At 37.0% G+C, this 18,065-nt stretch overlaps 1 non-coding gene across 1 annotated transcript; it reads right to left on the bottom strand.

Annotated features, from left to right (window-relative positions):
* Positions 1-5,249: 5,249 nt before the first annotated feature.
* On the bottom strand, positions 5,250-5,356 carry LOC125931106 (U6 spliceosomal RNA). The gene has a single exon (XR_007460363.1). It is a non-coding gene; the product is annotated as a U6 spliceosomal RNA (small nuclear RNA).
* Positions 5,357-18,065: the final 12,709 nt, after the last annotated feature.

The following is an 18,065-nucleotide window of genomic DNA, read 5'->3' as shown; positions in this document are numbered from 1 at the left end:
ACTTATCAACATGTTAAAGTACAGTATAACACAGAATTGAAATATAGTTCTCATACAAATATAAAGTGAACACAAGTCAAATATTTTGTCCAACTGTTTATTTATTTATATTTTTAAAAAAGTAATCTCCATACCCAACATGACCTCAAGATCAAAAGTCACATGCTCTGCCAACTGAGCCCGCCAGGCACCCATTTTGTCCATTTTCAAAATATTAAATTGTCAGGAATTGTGAAGGGTCTGGGCCACCTGGGTGGCTCAGTTGGTTAAGAGTCCGACTCTTAATTTTAGCTCAGGTCCTGAACTCACAGTTTGTGAGATCTAGCCCCGTATGGGGCTCTGTGCTGGCAGCATGGAACCTGCGTGTGATTCTTTCTCCTCTCTCTCTCTCTCTCTCTCTCTGCCCCTCCCCATTTGTGCATGCACACACTCTCTCTCTCTCTTTCTTTCAAAAAAAAAGTACTGTGAAGGATCTGAGAGTTTACACTATTTGCAGGCAAAAAAGTTACTTGCAGTGGATTCGTGGATGCTGGAAGAAGACACAAGTTGCCTGGGACAGAAGCAAAAAGACATTTATTACTTACGGCACAGCAAGCAGTATGAGCATAAGCATTTTTGGTGCCGGTTCTTCAAACCCTAATTTCTACATAGTGATATGAAGATGGCCAGGTGCCACTTCCACATGTAGTGGGTTGCATTCTAGAAGAGGAACTCTGAGCTTAGGTATACACACTAAGCATGAGTGACCCCCAGCTCAGGAGGGGGGTCTATCTCTACCTTCCAAGGCTGTAAGCAAAACTGCACTTCATCCTAGAAGCAAGTAAATGTATCATCCAAGGCTATGGCTGAATTATCATTTTTGGAATGATAATTCAGAACAAAGGCAGTTAGTACCTCTACCCATAAGACACACAGATATGTGAGAGACCCACGGAGAATTGTCTTCTAACATTAACAATTAAAATGCTAAACCTGGGGCGCCTGGGTGGCGCAGTCGGTTAAGCGTCCGACTTCAGCCAGGTCACGATCTCGCGGTCTGTGAGTTCGAGCCCCGCGTCAGGCTCTGGGCTGATGGCTCGGAGCCTGGAGCCTGTTTCCGATTCTGTGTCTCCCTCTCTCTCTGCCCCTCCCCCGTTCATGCTCTGTCTCTCTCTGTCCCAAAAATAAATAAAAAAACGTTGAAAAAAAAAAAAATTAAAAAATGCTAAACCTAATTCAAAAAACATTTTGAAAAACTATTTATTGGCACTTGAGTAAAGTAATGTTAGTATAAAATTGCTGGGTTAGATATAAAACTGGTTACGTCACAGTAAGAAACAAAAAAAATGCAACACAACTTTGGAAGTTAACTTCTTTCACACAGAAATCTATAAGATAACATGAATTTCATGGTGTCTAGGCTCTAATCAAACAGAAAAAAGGACAATAAAATACAAGTAAAAGTGCTAGTTTAATTTTCTTGAAGAATTACATAATATTTATTTTTAAAAATTTAATAGTGATCCAATATGACATTGAAAATATATCTGTACTTTCTTGGCTTTATTTCCCAGCCCTGGATAATTTTTCATAAACTGTGAACATAACCTGCTTGTTCATCATTTCATGTCTTTGCATGGATACTGAGGATATACTTACCTTCACTGCTTACACAGTAAACACTTTTGCATCCTTCAAAATCTTACCCAAAGTTGCTAACAAAGACTAATGCTCATAGTTGTCGTGGTAATATTCAGAGTAAAATATAATATCTAGAACACTGAGATATCCAATTTTCCTTGACAAGTTTGCTCATATCCCAGAAGGAAAAAAACAGCATGTTTCCTATCCAGGGATTTATCAATTGTATGAATATTTTCAAAGAACAAACTTTTTGCTTTGTTACTTTTCTCTATTGTTGGTCATTTTCAATTTCATTGATTTCTGATCTCCTCTTTATTGTTTCTTTTGTTTGACTTACTTTGGATTTAATTCTTGTTTTAAGGCTTCTGAGGTAGAAACTTAAGTCAATGTTGTTCAATATTTCTGCATGTCTAATATAAACATTTAAAATTATAGATTCCCCTCTAAACATTGCTCTAGTTGCATCTTGAATATTTTAATATGAGGTCTTTTCATTATTATTCAGCTCAAAATATTTTAGATTTTTATTGTGATTTCTTCTTTGACCCATGGTTTATTTAGACGTGTAATTTCCAAATACTTAGAGAGTTCCTAGATATTTTTTGTTAGTATATTCTGCCTTTAATCAACTTTGTTGAGGTATAATTTTTGTACCAACTACTGCATTCAATTCAAGTATACAATTTGATGAGTTTTAATAGATCTGTAACTCTCATGATATCACTGCCAAGCAACATGTTGAATTACTACATCAACCCCCAGGTTTCCTCATGCTCTTTTGCAATTTCTTACCTCCCTGCAACAGGTAGGTTAAAATGACTTGAAAGATATACTATGTAGACAATAAAACCCCCCACAAACTTAGTGTGGTATATGAATACCATATAATGGAAACCTCAAACCAAGGAAATACTACCCAGGATAAAGAAAGATATATAATAATCATTCAAATGAACATGAATCATTCTCCTAATAGACCATACTATGGGTCATATAACAAACCTCAAAAAACTAAGAAAAAATGAAATCATACAAAATGAAAAAAAAAAAGGAAAGAAATACAACCCTTGACAATCAGGACAGGTAGCCTAGCATGTTTTTTGAGGAAAAACAGAATAGATTTATTGTAACGTTGAGTTTGTTCCAGAATATTAAAGAACATTGTAAAGGATAAAACTTGAGTGTGTATAGCAAGTTATAGGAGGTTTGAGGAAAATGAATTTTATTTGCCATACTTTATATCTGAGTCTGAAGGAAAACAGACAAAATATATTAAGATTTTGGCAAAATTTGCTTAATTTTGATGTGTTTTTTAATAAGATATGTTAATATTCTTTACCCAAGACTAAATTAATGTAATATTAGAATTTTATTTTCTACCTATGAAAATATAAATTGATCTTGAAATATTTAGTCTGCTTTTAACAAGCGTAATAAAAGATTTTTCTTTATCTTCAGTGTAATCTGAAAATGTAGCAGAAATTCCATGTATCATCAGAATAATTTCCTGTCATTTGTGCTGACTTTATTATATGCTTGATGACTTAAAAAAAAGTACATCTTTTCAGAACAGCTAAAATTCAGTTCCTTACAAGTTTGTTACCTTCTTCTGTTTTTATTGTATATTGTTGGAACTTTTATTTATGTATAGTTAAGCTATAACTTGTCATTGTCCATAGGTAACTGTGCTCCTGTCTCAAACAAATGACCAAATCTTTTTGTTCTTTTTTTTTTTTTTTTGGGGGGGGGGTGAAATTGAGCAAGGGGCAGAGAGAGAGAGAGAGAGAGAGAGAGAAGCGGGGCTTACCTGGGGCTCATGTTCACCTGAAGCAGGGCTCGTGCTCACCCCATGTGGGACTCAAATTCACAGACCCTGAGATCATGACCTGAGCCCAAGTCAGATGCTTAACGACTGGGCCATCCAGGAGCCCATGACCAAATTTTTTCTTACAATTCTTTATTTTGTTTCCTCAAGATCAGATCCTAAATTCAGGAAAATAAATGTTTAGGATGTCTTTTTCATTTTTTAAATTGTGGTAAAATATGTATAACATAAAAGTCACCATCATAACCATTTTTAAGTGGACGGTTCTGTAGCATGAAGCACAATAAGTACTTTCACGTTGTGCAACTATCACCACCATCCAGAACTGTTTCATCTTCCCCACTTGAAACCTCATACCCATTAAACAATATCTCCCTGTTCCTCCCTCCCCTGCAGCTCCTGGCAACCACAATTCTGCTCTCTGTCTCCATGAATTTCACCACTCTAAATAGCTCATGTGAGTGGAATCGTTGAGTAGTTGTCATACTGTGACTGGTTTATTTCACTTAAAATGTCTTTAAGCTTCATCCATGTGTAGCACGTATCAGAATTTTCTTGCTTTTTAAAAAATGCTTTATTTATTTTTGAGAGAGTGCAAGCAGAGGAGGGGCAGAGAGAGGGAGACAGAGGATCCAAAGTGGGCTCTGAGCTGACAGCAGAGAGCCTGACATGGGGATTGAACTCATGAACCATGAGATCATGACCTGAGCTGAACTCAGATACTCAGCTGACTGAGCCACCCAGGTGCCCCAGAATTTTCTTGCTTTTTAACGTTGGATAACGTTCCACTACATGTAAATTCCATGTTTTGTTTTTATCCCCTTCATCCTGCAATGGACTCATGGATTGCTTTCATTATTCAGCTATTGTGGATAATGCTGCTATGAACATGGGTGTACAAATACTTTTTCGAGAAGTTGCTTTGAAATCTTTGGGGTATATACTGAGAAGTAGAATTGCTGAATCATACGGTAATTCTATGTTTAATTTTTTTTTTAGGAGCCACCATACCAGTCTTCATAGTGGCTGCACCATTTTATATTTATACCAGAAATGTCAAGTGTTCCATTTTCTCCACATCCTTGACAACACTTGTTACTTTGTGTTTTTTGAAAACAGTTGTCCCAATGGTTGTGAGATGGTATTTCATTGTGGGTTTAATTTTCATTTTTCTCTATTGATTAGTGATTTGAACATTTTTTTCTTGTGCTTATTGGCCATCTGTATATTTTCTTTAGAGAATTGTTAATTCAATTTCGTTGTAATTATTTATTTATTTATTTAAACATTTTTTTAAATAGGCTTCACACCTAGTGTGGAATCTAATGTGGGGCTTGAACTCAACAACTCTGAGATTAAAGCATGAGCTGAGATCAAGAGTTGGATGCCTAACCAACTGAGCCACCCAGGCGCCTCTCTTGGCCCATTTTAAAATCTGGTTGTTTATTTTTTTGTTGAATAGTAGGAATCTTTATATATTTCTGTGTATTAAACCCTAATGAGATATATGATTTGCAAATATTTTCTCCCATTTCATGGGTTTCTGTTGATAGCGTGTTTTGAAGCACAAAAGTTTTTAATTTTGATATAGTCCAATTTATATTTTTTCTTTTGTTGTCCGTGCTTTTGAGGTCATATCCAAGAAGCCATTGCCAAATCCAATGTCATGAAGCTTTTCTCATATATTTTCTTTTAAGAGTTTGGGTTCACTTTAAGCCAACCTCTTGTGGATAGTATAATGTTAGAGTCCATCTTCATTCTTTGCATGTGAATGTTTACTTTTCCCAGCACCATTTGCTGAATAAATATTGAATGCTTTAAAAATTCACATGTCCTCCTTGCACAGAAGCCATGCTAATCTTCTCTATATCATTCCCATTTTAGTGTATGTGCTCCCAAAATAACCACTAGATGTCTTTTTAAATTAAAATTAAAATTATCTTTGAGATTTCTCAAGGAGCCCCTGGAAAATCACAATGATTTATATAGTTACCTTATAAAAACAGAGATGCCAGAAATATTTTAGGTTGCCCTGATATAATTTATATTTCTGAATTAGCTTGTCACTATTATAAAAAAATTCCTGGGAAGAACTGTCAAGTGAAAGGATAATTTTGTACAGATAAAATATTATCCATATAAAATTTTCTGAGACTGTACATTGCACCAAACAAATTGACAGCCTCAAGAGATTTGTTAATGCTTTCATTGTCTGTGATAGGATCTTAACTGTAGAAAAGTTTTGTTACAATTCTTTGAAAGAGTTATGTATTATAGTGCAATGGAGAAGTTTACTCTCCTCAATTTTGTTATTGTTCATTACTGTAATATATCAATCTTATCATAGTCCAATTAGCAGGCAGTTCTGCTTCTTTGGTAGTTATAATACAAAAAGTATTCTTTACCAGATCCAGAAGCCATGTTCTTAAACAGTTCTTCAAGAGAAAGACTTCAAAAGCACAATTTGTAACCCATGAATTGTGACATAATTACTATACCCCAAAGTAGTTACTTTATTTGTGGAAAGATTTTCAGAAATAGTCTGAAAACACCATTTTTGCCTCTTCGATGGAAAAAACATTTTTAAAAAAATTTTTTTAATGTTTAATACTTTTGAGAGAGAGAGAGACAGAGAGATACAGAGCATGAGCAGGGAAGGGGTAGAGAAAGAGGGAGACACAGAATCCAAAGCAGGCTTCAGGCCCAAGCTATCTGTACAGCTTGACTTGGGGTCAACTTATGAACTGTGAGATCATGACCTGAGCTAAAGTCTGATGCTTAATGGACTGAGCCACCCAGGTGCCACTAAGTAACTGGAATTTGCATAAAAGCTTTAAAAAATTCCTTAAGCTCCTCTTCCTCTAAAGAATACTTCTCAGGGCGCCTGAGTGGCTCAGTCGGTTAAGTGTACGACTTTGGCTCAGGTCGTGATCTCATGGTTCATGGGTTCAGGCCCCACGTTGGGCTCTGTACTGACACTCAGAGCCTGGAGCCTACTTCGGATTCTGTGCGTGTCTCTCTCTCTCTGCCCTTCCTCCTGCTCACACCCTGTCCCTCTCTCTCTCTCAAAAATAAACATTAAAAAAATTATAAAAAAATAAATTCTAGTTAGTTAATATGCAGTGTAATATTCGTTTCATGTGTCTCATACGATGTTTCAACAGTTCCATAAACACCTGGTGCTCATCATAAGTGCACTCCTTCATTCCCATCACCTATTTTATACTCTGAATAACAAAGGATATTTTGCATGTTGAAGATGCCCCCTTTTCCATCTCCTACTACCACCAGTCAAACCCAACTTATTATTGAGCCTAAGATATAAGAAACAACTGAATGGATTATTGTTAATTTGAATATCCCAATGGTATAAGCTCTAGGTGATGAACAACTATTTGGTGTTACCTAGCCATGCTCAAAGAAATGGAAGAGATGGAAGAAGAAATAGAACCAGGCATCAAGCCACCAGAAAGCTGGTTGAATTTTGAGTGCAAGAACAATTATATTATTGTGCATATTGCACTAAAATGCCTTATCAGAAAAAAGAGTATCAACAAAACCATACTTCAGAAACATTTTTGAAAAAACAGCCTTTCTAGAGTGTTGGTATCTCTTGCTATTTCCACTCCAGCTGTTCTTATCATCCACAATAATATTAAGATCCTAATCCCAAACCTGGGTGTTCATGCATTCATCCAGCAAACATTTATATATCACTTCTACTGCTGCTAGAGTGCACTGATGAGATGAGGGTCTAGATCAGGCAAAAGGAACAGAAAGAGAGGCTTAAAATACATTTGAGGTAAAATGTATAGAATATGGAGACTGATGGAATAAAATAAGAAAAGGAAGTTTAAGATTTTATTTTTAAAATTTTTTTAACATTTATTTATTTTTGAGAGACAGAGAGAGACTGAGCATGAGTGGCAGAGGGGCAGAGAGAGAATGAGACACAGAATCGGAAGCAGGCTCCAGGCTCTGAGCTGTCAGCACAGAGCCTGATTTGGGCTCGAACTCACAAACTGTGAGATCATGACCTGAGCTGTAGTTGGATGCTTAACTGACTGAGCCACCCAGGTGCCACAGAAAGTTTGAGATTTTAAAAGAGGATATAATCATGACTCTCATACAAAAGTAAATTGGACACCTGCCCAAGATCTTATTTCATTCATTAACTAATGAGGAAGTCATAGATGTTACAATTGATGCAAATGAGATTTACAGAATCACACATATATTAAGATTAAGTATGCTAAAATTAATTCACAAATAGTTGCAAAACTGGCTCATTCCAGTTTTATTCTCTACCCAGGAGGTAGAGAGAAATCAGTTGCATTTATTCCAGATGAAATTCATATGCATGATTTTGGACAGCAATCATTTGTACTAGCTATTAGTTATCTACAACTTATAAAAATGGTAAAGAAGCTCAAAGACAATGAAAAGTACAGAGAACGTATAGAATCAGATACCAATAATGGTGTGCTTAGGCAACTGTTTTTTTGTGTGTTTTGTTTTTTTAGAGAGACAGACCGTGTGAAAAGTGGAGAGGAGTTGGGGTGGGGGGAGAGAGAGAAAGAGAGAGAGAGAATCCCAAGCAGGCTTCATGCTCAGCAAGGAACCTGACATGGGGCTTGATCTTATGACTCTGGGATCGTTACCTGAACCGAAATCAAGAATCAGACACCCAAATGACTGAGCCACCCAGGTGCCCCAAACAATTGTTTAAGTTTCCATTGAAGACATCCATTTCAAAAGACAAAACGTAATGATTTTACTTAAAAAATTTTTTTAAGAATATAGCTTTTTCAGAGACTTAAAAATAAATACTGACAAGTGCTCTCTATATTTGGCATTTGGCAATTGGTGTTACTTTTTCAGGAAAAAGTAATAACAAGACTCATATTCTTGAGAAGGTTTATTTATCTAAATCTATCAGAAGGATCACAGTAAAACACTGTTAAGAAAATGGACTCTGGTTAGATTGCCAAAGTTCACGTTCTGACTTCATTACTAACTAGCTACTGACTTTGGGCAAGTTATGTATTTTCTCCATAACTCAGTTTCTTCATTGCTTAAATGAGAACAGTAACAAGATTTAATTTATAGGACCGTTGAGAAGATTTCATTAGATAATAAATGTCATGTACCTGACATATGGTAACCACTCAGTAAATGCTATCTATTAGTATCCTGAGAGAAAGGCTATTAATATCACCAGGCTTTTTATAAAGAGTATATTTTGATGGAAACTTAAATGAGTTCAAAATCCTTTCTCTGATTACAGCATTTTCCAATTCCCTGAAATTTCCATTCACACACCTCCTCAGCCCTATCACCTTCAGAGCCAACCCCATGAGATGCAGGTAAGAGCATTATCATGAGAGAGGGAAGGAACAATCACTTCATGACTACAGCCACAAAGTCTCAATCCCACCATCACTAATGTCCTCCGGGCATCTAAAGTCCCATGGTACTCACCTGTCAGCAGTGAGTATTTTGAAGATAAATCCAAACTCTAATACTGTGGCCCCAAAACTATTGCGTGGTATCTTTCCCCATAGCAAATATTCATCAATCAAATAAGTTGTTTTTAATCAGGTTAAAAATTCCCAAATTATATAAACCGTACATGTCAACTAGGTAAAATAAGCATTCTAAAGCAAAAGTAAGACATATTAGTAGGAAAGGCTGAATGACGGGTGGCTTGGATAAATCCTACTGCTAGAAAATAAAGGAAAATAAATACTGAGCAAAGCAGTGTTACACATGTGCCCCAGCCACTTAAACAAGGACTCCCCAATTACCTTTTATAATTTCAAGTAAAGCCTTCAATAATTGCAGCTATGTTTAAAAAAAATGCTTAGGGAAAAAATCCTGGAAGAACACGCATCAAATTATTAGCTAAAATTGAGTCAGGATAAGGAGTTCATTGCCTTTTTTTTAACTTAGTTTACATTTTAATTTGCTATCCAAATTTTATATAATGAATCACTTCAATGTTTAAAAGTAAAGGAAACCAAGACCCACAAAACCCTCAAGGATGCCCTTTTGAAGCCTCAGACAGAAGAGAAGGGAGAAACATAGACACAGAAAGTAATATAAATTGTCTTAATTATTTTATTTTATTTTTTTTACTAACTGCCATACTGCTATGTCAATAACGAACATTTCCCTACATCGTTAATACAGAAAATATTGCTCCTGTATTGGGAATACACTTGAAGAGGTATGGAGCACCTGGCAAAGAAAAGTAGCCAACTTTATGATAGAAAGTTCTGTATTCCCCTGGTAAATGCACACTTGTTATTCCAGCTTTAGCAATATCAAGTGAGCACTTCTGTTAAAGTTACCATCTTACTTACTCCCCCAGTTTCCATTGTAACTCCTTTTTTTTTGGTACATGTGTAAGAATCACAAAATTAAGAATGGAGTTTCTTCCAGAAACTTCCACAGCACCAAGAGGAGAGGAGGGTGGTCTGTGTTTGAATGGACCTTAAAATAGATCGGCACTTCTGGTCCCTTTGTAAGGATCATAACATAATTCTCCTCCGTCAAACTAAAAGAAGATGTGGAAATGAGAAGAAACAATCAATAGGGATTTAACTTCAAAAACAGGAAAAAAAATACTGCTTAAGAGAGCATGCTAATGGGCTGTGAAAGTGAGTCCCTCACAATGTTTTTCTGCTGGCCCCCAGAAAGGAATGCATAGGTTATGCACATAAAATCCCTTTTTCTATGGTAACAGCAACTTTCCCCGGGGCAACAGGAAATAGGAAAGGAAAATGTTTCTGCAGGTCTGAGGTGAAGTTAAATATAATTTTTTAGTAAATAATCAGACTTCACCAGCTCCAACTCTCTTGCCACCAAGGACCCTATGCTGTCTTGCTCTTTTTTTATTGTATCTTTTTTTATTGTATTGTATGCTGTCTTCCTCCCTTATTGTATCAAAGCTTACTCTTTATAATCTGGATAAATGTTCTTTAAAAAGTAAATATTTAAGGGGCGCCTGGGTGGCTCAGTCGGTTAAGCGGCTGACTTCGGCTCAGGTCATGATATCACGGTCTGTGAGTTTGAGCCCCGCGTTGGGCTCTGTGCTGACGGCTCAGAGCCTGGAGCCTGTTTCGGACTCTGTGTCTCCCTCTGTCTGACCCTCCCCCGTTCATGCTCTGTCTCTCTCTGTCTCAAAAATAAATAAACGTTACAAAAAAAAATAATAAAATAAATAAATAAATAAATAAAAAGTAAATATTTAATTGTAGGTCATTATTTGAGGTGTTTACTCACAATAGGAAATATGTTCAAAAACACAAGGAATGATGCTCTAAGGTTGGCATCTAAGACATAAACGCAGGTTAGAGAGAAAAGAATCCTCCGGTGAGCCTTAAATTACATTCCTATAGCTGCCTTCTTATAAAGCCATAAAATTAGGCCTATCCAGAAAGATTTATGTATTTCTTATTCTTAATTGAAATAAAAAACACATACAATTTATTATCTTAACCTTTTGGAAGAATACAGTGCAGTAGGGCTAAGTATATTCACATTGTGGTGCAATGCATCTTCAGAACTTTTTATGCTGCAGAACAAATTCTATACCCATTACACAAAAACTCCCCATTTCTCCCTGCTCACATCCCTTGGCAACCACTATTCTACTGTTCTATGAATTTGACTACTTTAGATACTTTCTGTAAGTGGAATCACACAGTGTCTTTTTATGACTGGCTAATTTCACTTAGCACAATGTCTTCAAGTTTCACCCATGTTGTAGCTTGTGACATGATTTCCTTCCTTGTTAGGGCTGAATCATATTCCATTGTTAGGCATATACCACCTCCTTGCTATTATGAATAACACTACTATGAACATGGGTGGGCAAATAGCTCTTCAAGATCCTCTTTCAATTCTTTAGATACCTGCCCCAAAGTGGGATTGCTGGATCATATGTTAACTCTATTTTTAATATTTTGAGGCACCTCCATACTGTTTTCTATAGCAAATGCAACATTTTGCATTTCCACAAATGGTGTACAGAGGTTCCAACATTCTTGCCAACACTTGTTATTTTCTGGGGTTTCTTAGAGTAGCCGTCTTAGTAAGAGTAAAATAATATCTCATGGTGGTTTTGAAGACTTGTATTTTTGATACTACTTTTTTTCCAATTTATAAACGTTGCCTATAATTTCACTAAATTATAATATTGTGAGCCTGCAAATATTACAATACTTGGCAAGTAATGATACACAAGAATTTAAAAGCTTTGTGATTTTGCAATACTCACAAGAAATTGGTGATAATTTGGGAGTTGAATTTGAAATTATAAATCCCCCAGTTATTTACTTAATTCCTGAAGGTATACATAAACTTCTGGTTTCTATGTTCTGGTATTATTTCTCTTTGTTAAATATGTACTTTTTTACATTAATATTGGTGCCACCAAATTTTTATGAAGAACATACACAAAGTTATGTATTTTTCTACATGTTAACATAAAAAGGACTCTTTTCAATAAATTATTTACATGAAAATGAAGAGAAAATTATTTCTGATTAATAGTAACCATAACACAACTTTTTTTTTTAAGATTTTACTTTTGGGGGAGAAGCCAAGATGGTAGAACAGCATGGAAGTTTTTTGTGTGTCTCGAATCCATGAAATATAGCCAGACCAACACTAAACCGTTCTGTGCACCTAAAAAAAATTCTTCTGAGGATTAACACAATCTGCACAACCTGAACTACAGAATTCAGCAGGCACATGGCGTGGAGAGGTAAACTGGGGGAGAGAGTAACTACAGAGGTCAGGGAGCTGCTTTTGCGTGAAGGGGGGGTGGGGGAAAGAGGAGAGAATATGGGAAAAGCACTCCCAACCCCCCACCAAAAGCAGCTGGAGAGAAAGTGGAAAAGTGGAAACAGCCCCAGGGACTGAACTAAAATGGAAGAAAGGAGAAACGAGAGGGTTTAAATTCCATTAAGACTACAAACAGCGGGAGTGGAGAGTCTGAAACTCTGCAGCTCAATACCTGGTGGTGCTCTGCTGGGAGGGGCGAATCCCCGGGAGCAGAGTGGAGTCTGGGTTCCTTCAAGCCTCACAGGAGAGAGGCTGTTTCCCTGCTGCAAGGACACCTGGTAGAGGCTGTGTGGGTCCCCCAAAGACAAGGCCCCAGTGGACATGGAAGAACAACCACTTTGCTGGTGCTGGAACAAAGTCGTTGAAGGTGAAGCCTGGTGCCAGATGGGTGTTGTGATTTTCCATAATCCCTGAAATGCTGTGGCTACACTATCTTGTGAACTTTCTCTGGGGCGGGCTGGCACCCAGCCGCATTCTCTGGGTGTTGGCAGCAGCATGGACCTGCAAATGTTCCTGGGTGCAGCCGGCACCCAGCCATTGCTCAGTGAGGTCTTCCACAGAGGGGCAGAACGGGTCAAAGCTGTAGTCCCTTCGAAGTAAGGGGTTGGGAAAACAGCCGCATTGGAGACAAAACTCAGGAGGGAGGTGCTGCCTGGGGCTTGGTCATGAACTGTGTGAAAGCAGGGAGTGGACAGAGTCCAAAGACAAAGACCAGGTGTGCGATTGCTGATTGGGGAGAGCAGAGTTCTGATAATAGAGACTGAGTAGATGGATGACGCCATTTTCACCGCTCCCCCACCTGTACATTCGCACCTACATGCACCACAACAATCCACCCCAGTAAGCTAAGCAGCTCCATCTAGTGGAGTACAGAGCCGTTACACTAAGTCCCACCCAACTGGGCCAACCTCCCTCTTCAGGAACACAGTCTCTCTGCTTGCTTAGTTTATGGACTATAAAGCGCTTCATAGTTTGACTTCTAGGGGAAAATGAAGTAATTTCAGTCATATTTCAGTTTGTTCGCTGGTCCATCTATTCAATTTTCTTTCTTTCTTTTTTCTTTCTACTCTTTTTTGTTTCTTTTCTTTTTGTTGAATACAGAAAGAGAAAAACTTCATTTTTATCTTCAATTTTTATAAAAAATATTTCTCTTTAATTTTTTTCTACTATACTTTTTACTTTTGTGTAATTTTTTAAAAATCCTTTTTACTTCCATCATTTCATTTTAGTCTACTTCAGTGTATTCATTTTTTCAAATTTTCAAACGATTTCCTTTTTTTGTTTTCTTTTTTTCCTTCCCCTTTTTTCTCTAATCCATCAAGCCCCTTTCAACACTCAGACCAAAACACACCTAGGATCTAGCATCACTTATGTGATTTTGTGTGTGTGTGTATTTGTTTTTAATTTTTAATTTTAATGTTTTTTTAATTTTAATTTTTTTAATTTTAATTTTTTACCTCATTAATTCCTTTTCTGCCTTCAAAATGATGAAACAAAGGAATTCACCCAAAAGAAAGAACAGGAAGAAACAACTGCCAGGGACTTAACCAACACAAATACAAGCAAGATGTCTGAACCAGAATTTAGAATCCTGATAATGAGAATACTAGCTGGAGTTGAAAAAAGATTAGTATCCCTTTCTGTGGAGATAAAAGAAGTAAAGCTAGTCAGGATGAAATTAAAAATGCTATAACTGAGCTTCAATCTTGAATGGATGCGGCAGTAACGATAGATGAGGCAGAACAGAGAATCAGTAATATAGAGGACAAAGTTATGCAAAATAATGAAGCAGTAAAAAAGAGAGAGGTTAAGGCAAAAGAGCACGATTTAAGAATTAGAGAAATCAGTGACTCATTGAAAAGGAAGAACATCAGAATCATAGGGGTTCCAGAAGAGGAAGAGAGAGAAATATGGGTAGAAGGGTTATGTGACCATATCATAGCAGAAAACTTTCCTAACCTGGGGAAAGACACAGACATCAAAATCCCAGGAAACACAGAGGATTCCCATTAGATTACACAAAAATTGACCATCAACAAGGCATATCATAGTCAAATTCACAAACTACTCAGGCAAGGAGAGAATCATGAAAGCAGCAAGGGGAAAAAAATTCCTTAACCTACAAAGCAAGGCAGATCAGGTTTTCAGCAGACCTATCCACAGAAACTTGGCAGGCCAGAAAGGAGTGGCAGGAAATATTCAATGTGCTGAATGGGAAAAATATGCAGCCAAGAATTCTTTATCCAGCAAGGCTGTCATTCAAAATAGAAGGAGAGATAGAAATTTTTCCAACAAACAAAAATTAAAGGAGTTTGTGACCACTAAACCAGCCCTGCAAGAAATTTTAAGGGGGACTCTCTGTGGGGGGAAAAGATAAAAAAACAAAAAATAAATAAACAAAGACCAAAGGCAACAAAGACCACAAAGGACCAGAGGACACCACCAGAAATTCCAACTCTACAAGCAACATAATGGCAATAAATTCATAGCTTTCAGTACTCATTCTAAATGCCAATGGACTCATTGCTCCAATCAAAAGACATAGGGTAACAGAATGGATAAGAAAACAAGATCCATCTATATGCTGTTTACAAGAGATCCACTTTAGACCTAAAGACACCTTCAGATTGAAACTAAGAGGACAGAGAACAATCTATCATGCTAATGGTCAACGCAAGAAAGCCGGAGTAGCCATACTTAAATCAGACAATCTAGACTTTAAAATAAAGACTGTAACAAGAGATGCAGAAAGGGATTATATCATACTTAAGGGGTCTATCCACCAAGAAGACCTAACAATTGTAAACATTTATGTGCCAAATGTTTAAATCAGTACCCAAACATTTAAATCAATTAATCACAAACATAAAGAAACGTATCAATAGTAATACCACAATAGTAAGAGACTTTAACACTCCAATTACAACTGACAGATCATCTAATCAAAAAAAAATCAATCAGAAACAATGGCTTTGAAGGACACACTGGACCAGATGGGCTTAACAGATATATTCAGAACATTTCATCCTAAAGCAGCAGAATATACATTTTTCTCCAGTGCACATGTAACATTATCCAGAATAGACCATATACTGGGACACAAATCAGCCCTAAGTAAGTACAAAAAGATCGAGATCATACCATGCATATTTTCAGACCACAACACTATGAAACTCGAAATCAATCGCAAGAAAAAATTTGGAAAGGTAACAAATACTTGGAGACTGAAGAACATCCTACTAAAGAATGAATGGGCTGGGGCGCCTGGGTGGCGCAGTCGGTTAAGCGTCCGACTTCAGCCAGGTCACGATCTCGCGGTCTGTGAGTTCGAGCCCCGCATCGGGCTCTGGGCTGATGGCTCGGAGCCTGGAGCCTGTTTCCGATTCTGTGTCTCCCTCTCTCTCTGACCCTCCCCCGTTCATGCTCTGTCTCTCTCTGTCCCAAAAATAAATAAAAAACGTTGAAAAAAAAAAAATTAAGAAAAAAAAAAAAAAAAAAGAATGAATGGGCTAACCAAGCAGTTAAAGAGGAAATTAAAAAGTATATGGAAGTCAATGAAAATGATAACACCACAACCCAACACCTCTGGGATGCAGCAAAGGCGGTCATAAGAGGAGAGTATATAGCAATCCAGGCCTTCCTAAAGAAGGAAGAAAGATCTCAGATTCACAACCTAACCTTACGTCTTAAGGAGCTGGAAAAAGAACAGCAAATAAAACCCAAAACCAGCAGAAGACAGGAAATAATAAAGATTAGAGCAGAAATTAATGCTATTGAAACCAAAAACAGTAGAACAGACAAATGAAACCAGAAGCTGGTTCTTTGAAAGAATTAACAAAATTAATAAACCACTAGCCAGTTTGATCAAAAAGAAAAAGGAAAGGACCCAAATAAATAAAATCAAGAATGAAGGAGGAGAGATCACAACCAACACAACAGAAATAAAAACAATAATAAGAGAATATTATGAGCAATTCTATGCCCATAAAATGGGCAATCTGGAAGAAATGGACAAATTCCTAGAAACATACATGACCAAAACTGAAATAGGAAGAAACAGAAAACTTGAATACCCATAACCAATAAAGAAATTGAATTAGTAATCAAAAATCTCCCAAAAAACAAGAGTCCTGGGCCAGATGCTTTCCAGGGGAATTCTACCAAACATTTAAGGAAGAGTTAACACCTATTCTCTTGAAGCTGTTCCAAAAAATAGAAATAGAAGGAAAACTTCCAAACTCTTTCTAGGAAGCCAGCATTACCTTCATTCCAAAACCAGAAAAAGACCCCACTAAAAAGGAGAACTACAGACCAATTTCCCTGGTGAACATGGATGCAAAAATCCTCAACAAGATATTAGCCAACTGGATCCAACAATGCATTAAAAAATTATTCACCATGACCAAGCGGGATTTACATGGGATGCAGGGCTGGTTCAATATCTGCAAAACAATCAATGTGATTCTTCACATCAATAAAAGAAAGGACAAGAACCACATGATCCTCTCAATAGATGCAGAGAAAGTATTTGACAAAATACAGCATCCTTTCTTGATAAAAACCCTCAAGAAAGTAGGGATAGAAGGAGCATACCTCAAGATCATAAAAACCATATATGAAAGACAAAATACTAATACCATCCTCAATGGGGAAAAACTGAGAGCTTTCCCCCTAAAGTCAGGAACAAGACAAGGATGTCCACTGTTGCCAGTGTTATTCAACATAGTATTGGAAGTCTTAGCCTCTGCAATCAGACAACACAAAGAAATAAAAGGCATCCAAATCGGCCAGGAGGAGGTCAAACTTTCACTCTTCCCAGATCATATGATACTCTATATGGAAAACCCAAAAAATTCCACCAAAAAATTGCTAGAATTGATTCATGAATTCAGCAAAGTTGCAGGATATAAGATCAATGCACAGAAATCGGTTGCATTCTTAGACACCAACAATGAAGCAACAGAAAGAGAAATCAAGGAATAGATCCTATCTACAGTTGCACCAAAAACCATAAAATACCTAGGAATAAATCTAACCAAAGGGGTGAAAAATCTATACACTGAACACGCAAGAAAGCTTTGAAAGAAATTGAAGAACACACACAAAAAAAATGGAAAAAGATTCCATGCTCCTTGATAGGAAGAAGAAATATTGTTAAAATGTTGACATTACCCAAAGCAATCTACATATTCAATGCAATCCCTATCAAAGTAACACCAGCATTCTTCACAGAGCTAGAACAAAGAATCCTAAAATTTGTATGGAACCAGAAAAGACCCCGAATAGCCAAAGTGATCTTGAAAACAAAAACCAAAGCTGGAGGCATCACAATAGCAGACTTTAAGCTATACTACAAAGCTGTCATCATCAAGACAGTATGGTACTGGCACAAGAACAGATACTCAAATCAGTAGAACAGAATAGAGAACCTAGAAATTGACCCACACACTTATGGCCAACTAATCTTTGACAAAGCAGGAAAAATATCCAATAGAATAGAGGCAGTCTCTTCAGCAAGTGGTGCTGGGAGGTCTGGACAGCAACATGCAGAAGAATGAACCTGGACCACTTTTTTACACCGTACACAAAAATAAACTCAAAATGGATGAAAGACCTAAATGTAAGACAGGAAGCCATCAAAATCCTGGAGGAGAAAGTAGGCAAAAACCTCTTTGATCTTGCCTGCAGCAACTTCTTACTCAACATGTCTCCGGAGGCAAGGGAAACAATAGCAAAAATGAGCAACTGGGACCTCATCAAAATA

Source organism: Panthera uncia, chromosome A2, assembly GCF_023721935.1.
Source record: "Panthera uncia isolate 11264 chromosome A2, Puncia_PCG_1.0, whole genome shotgun sequence".
NCBI lineage: Eukaryota > Metazoa > Chordata > Mammalia > Carnivora > Felidae > Panthera > Panthera uncia.
The sequence above is the reverse complement of the archived record's forward strand: the minus strand, read 5'-3'. Positions and strand labels throughout refer to the sequence as shown.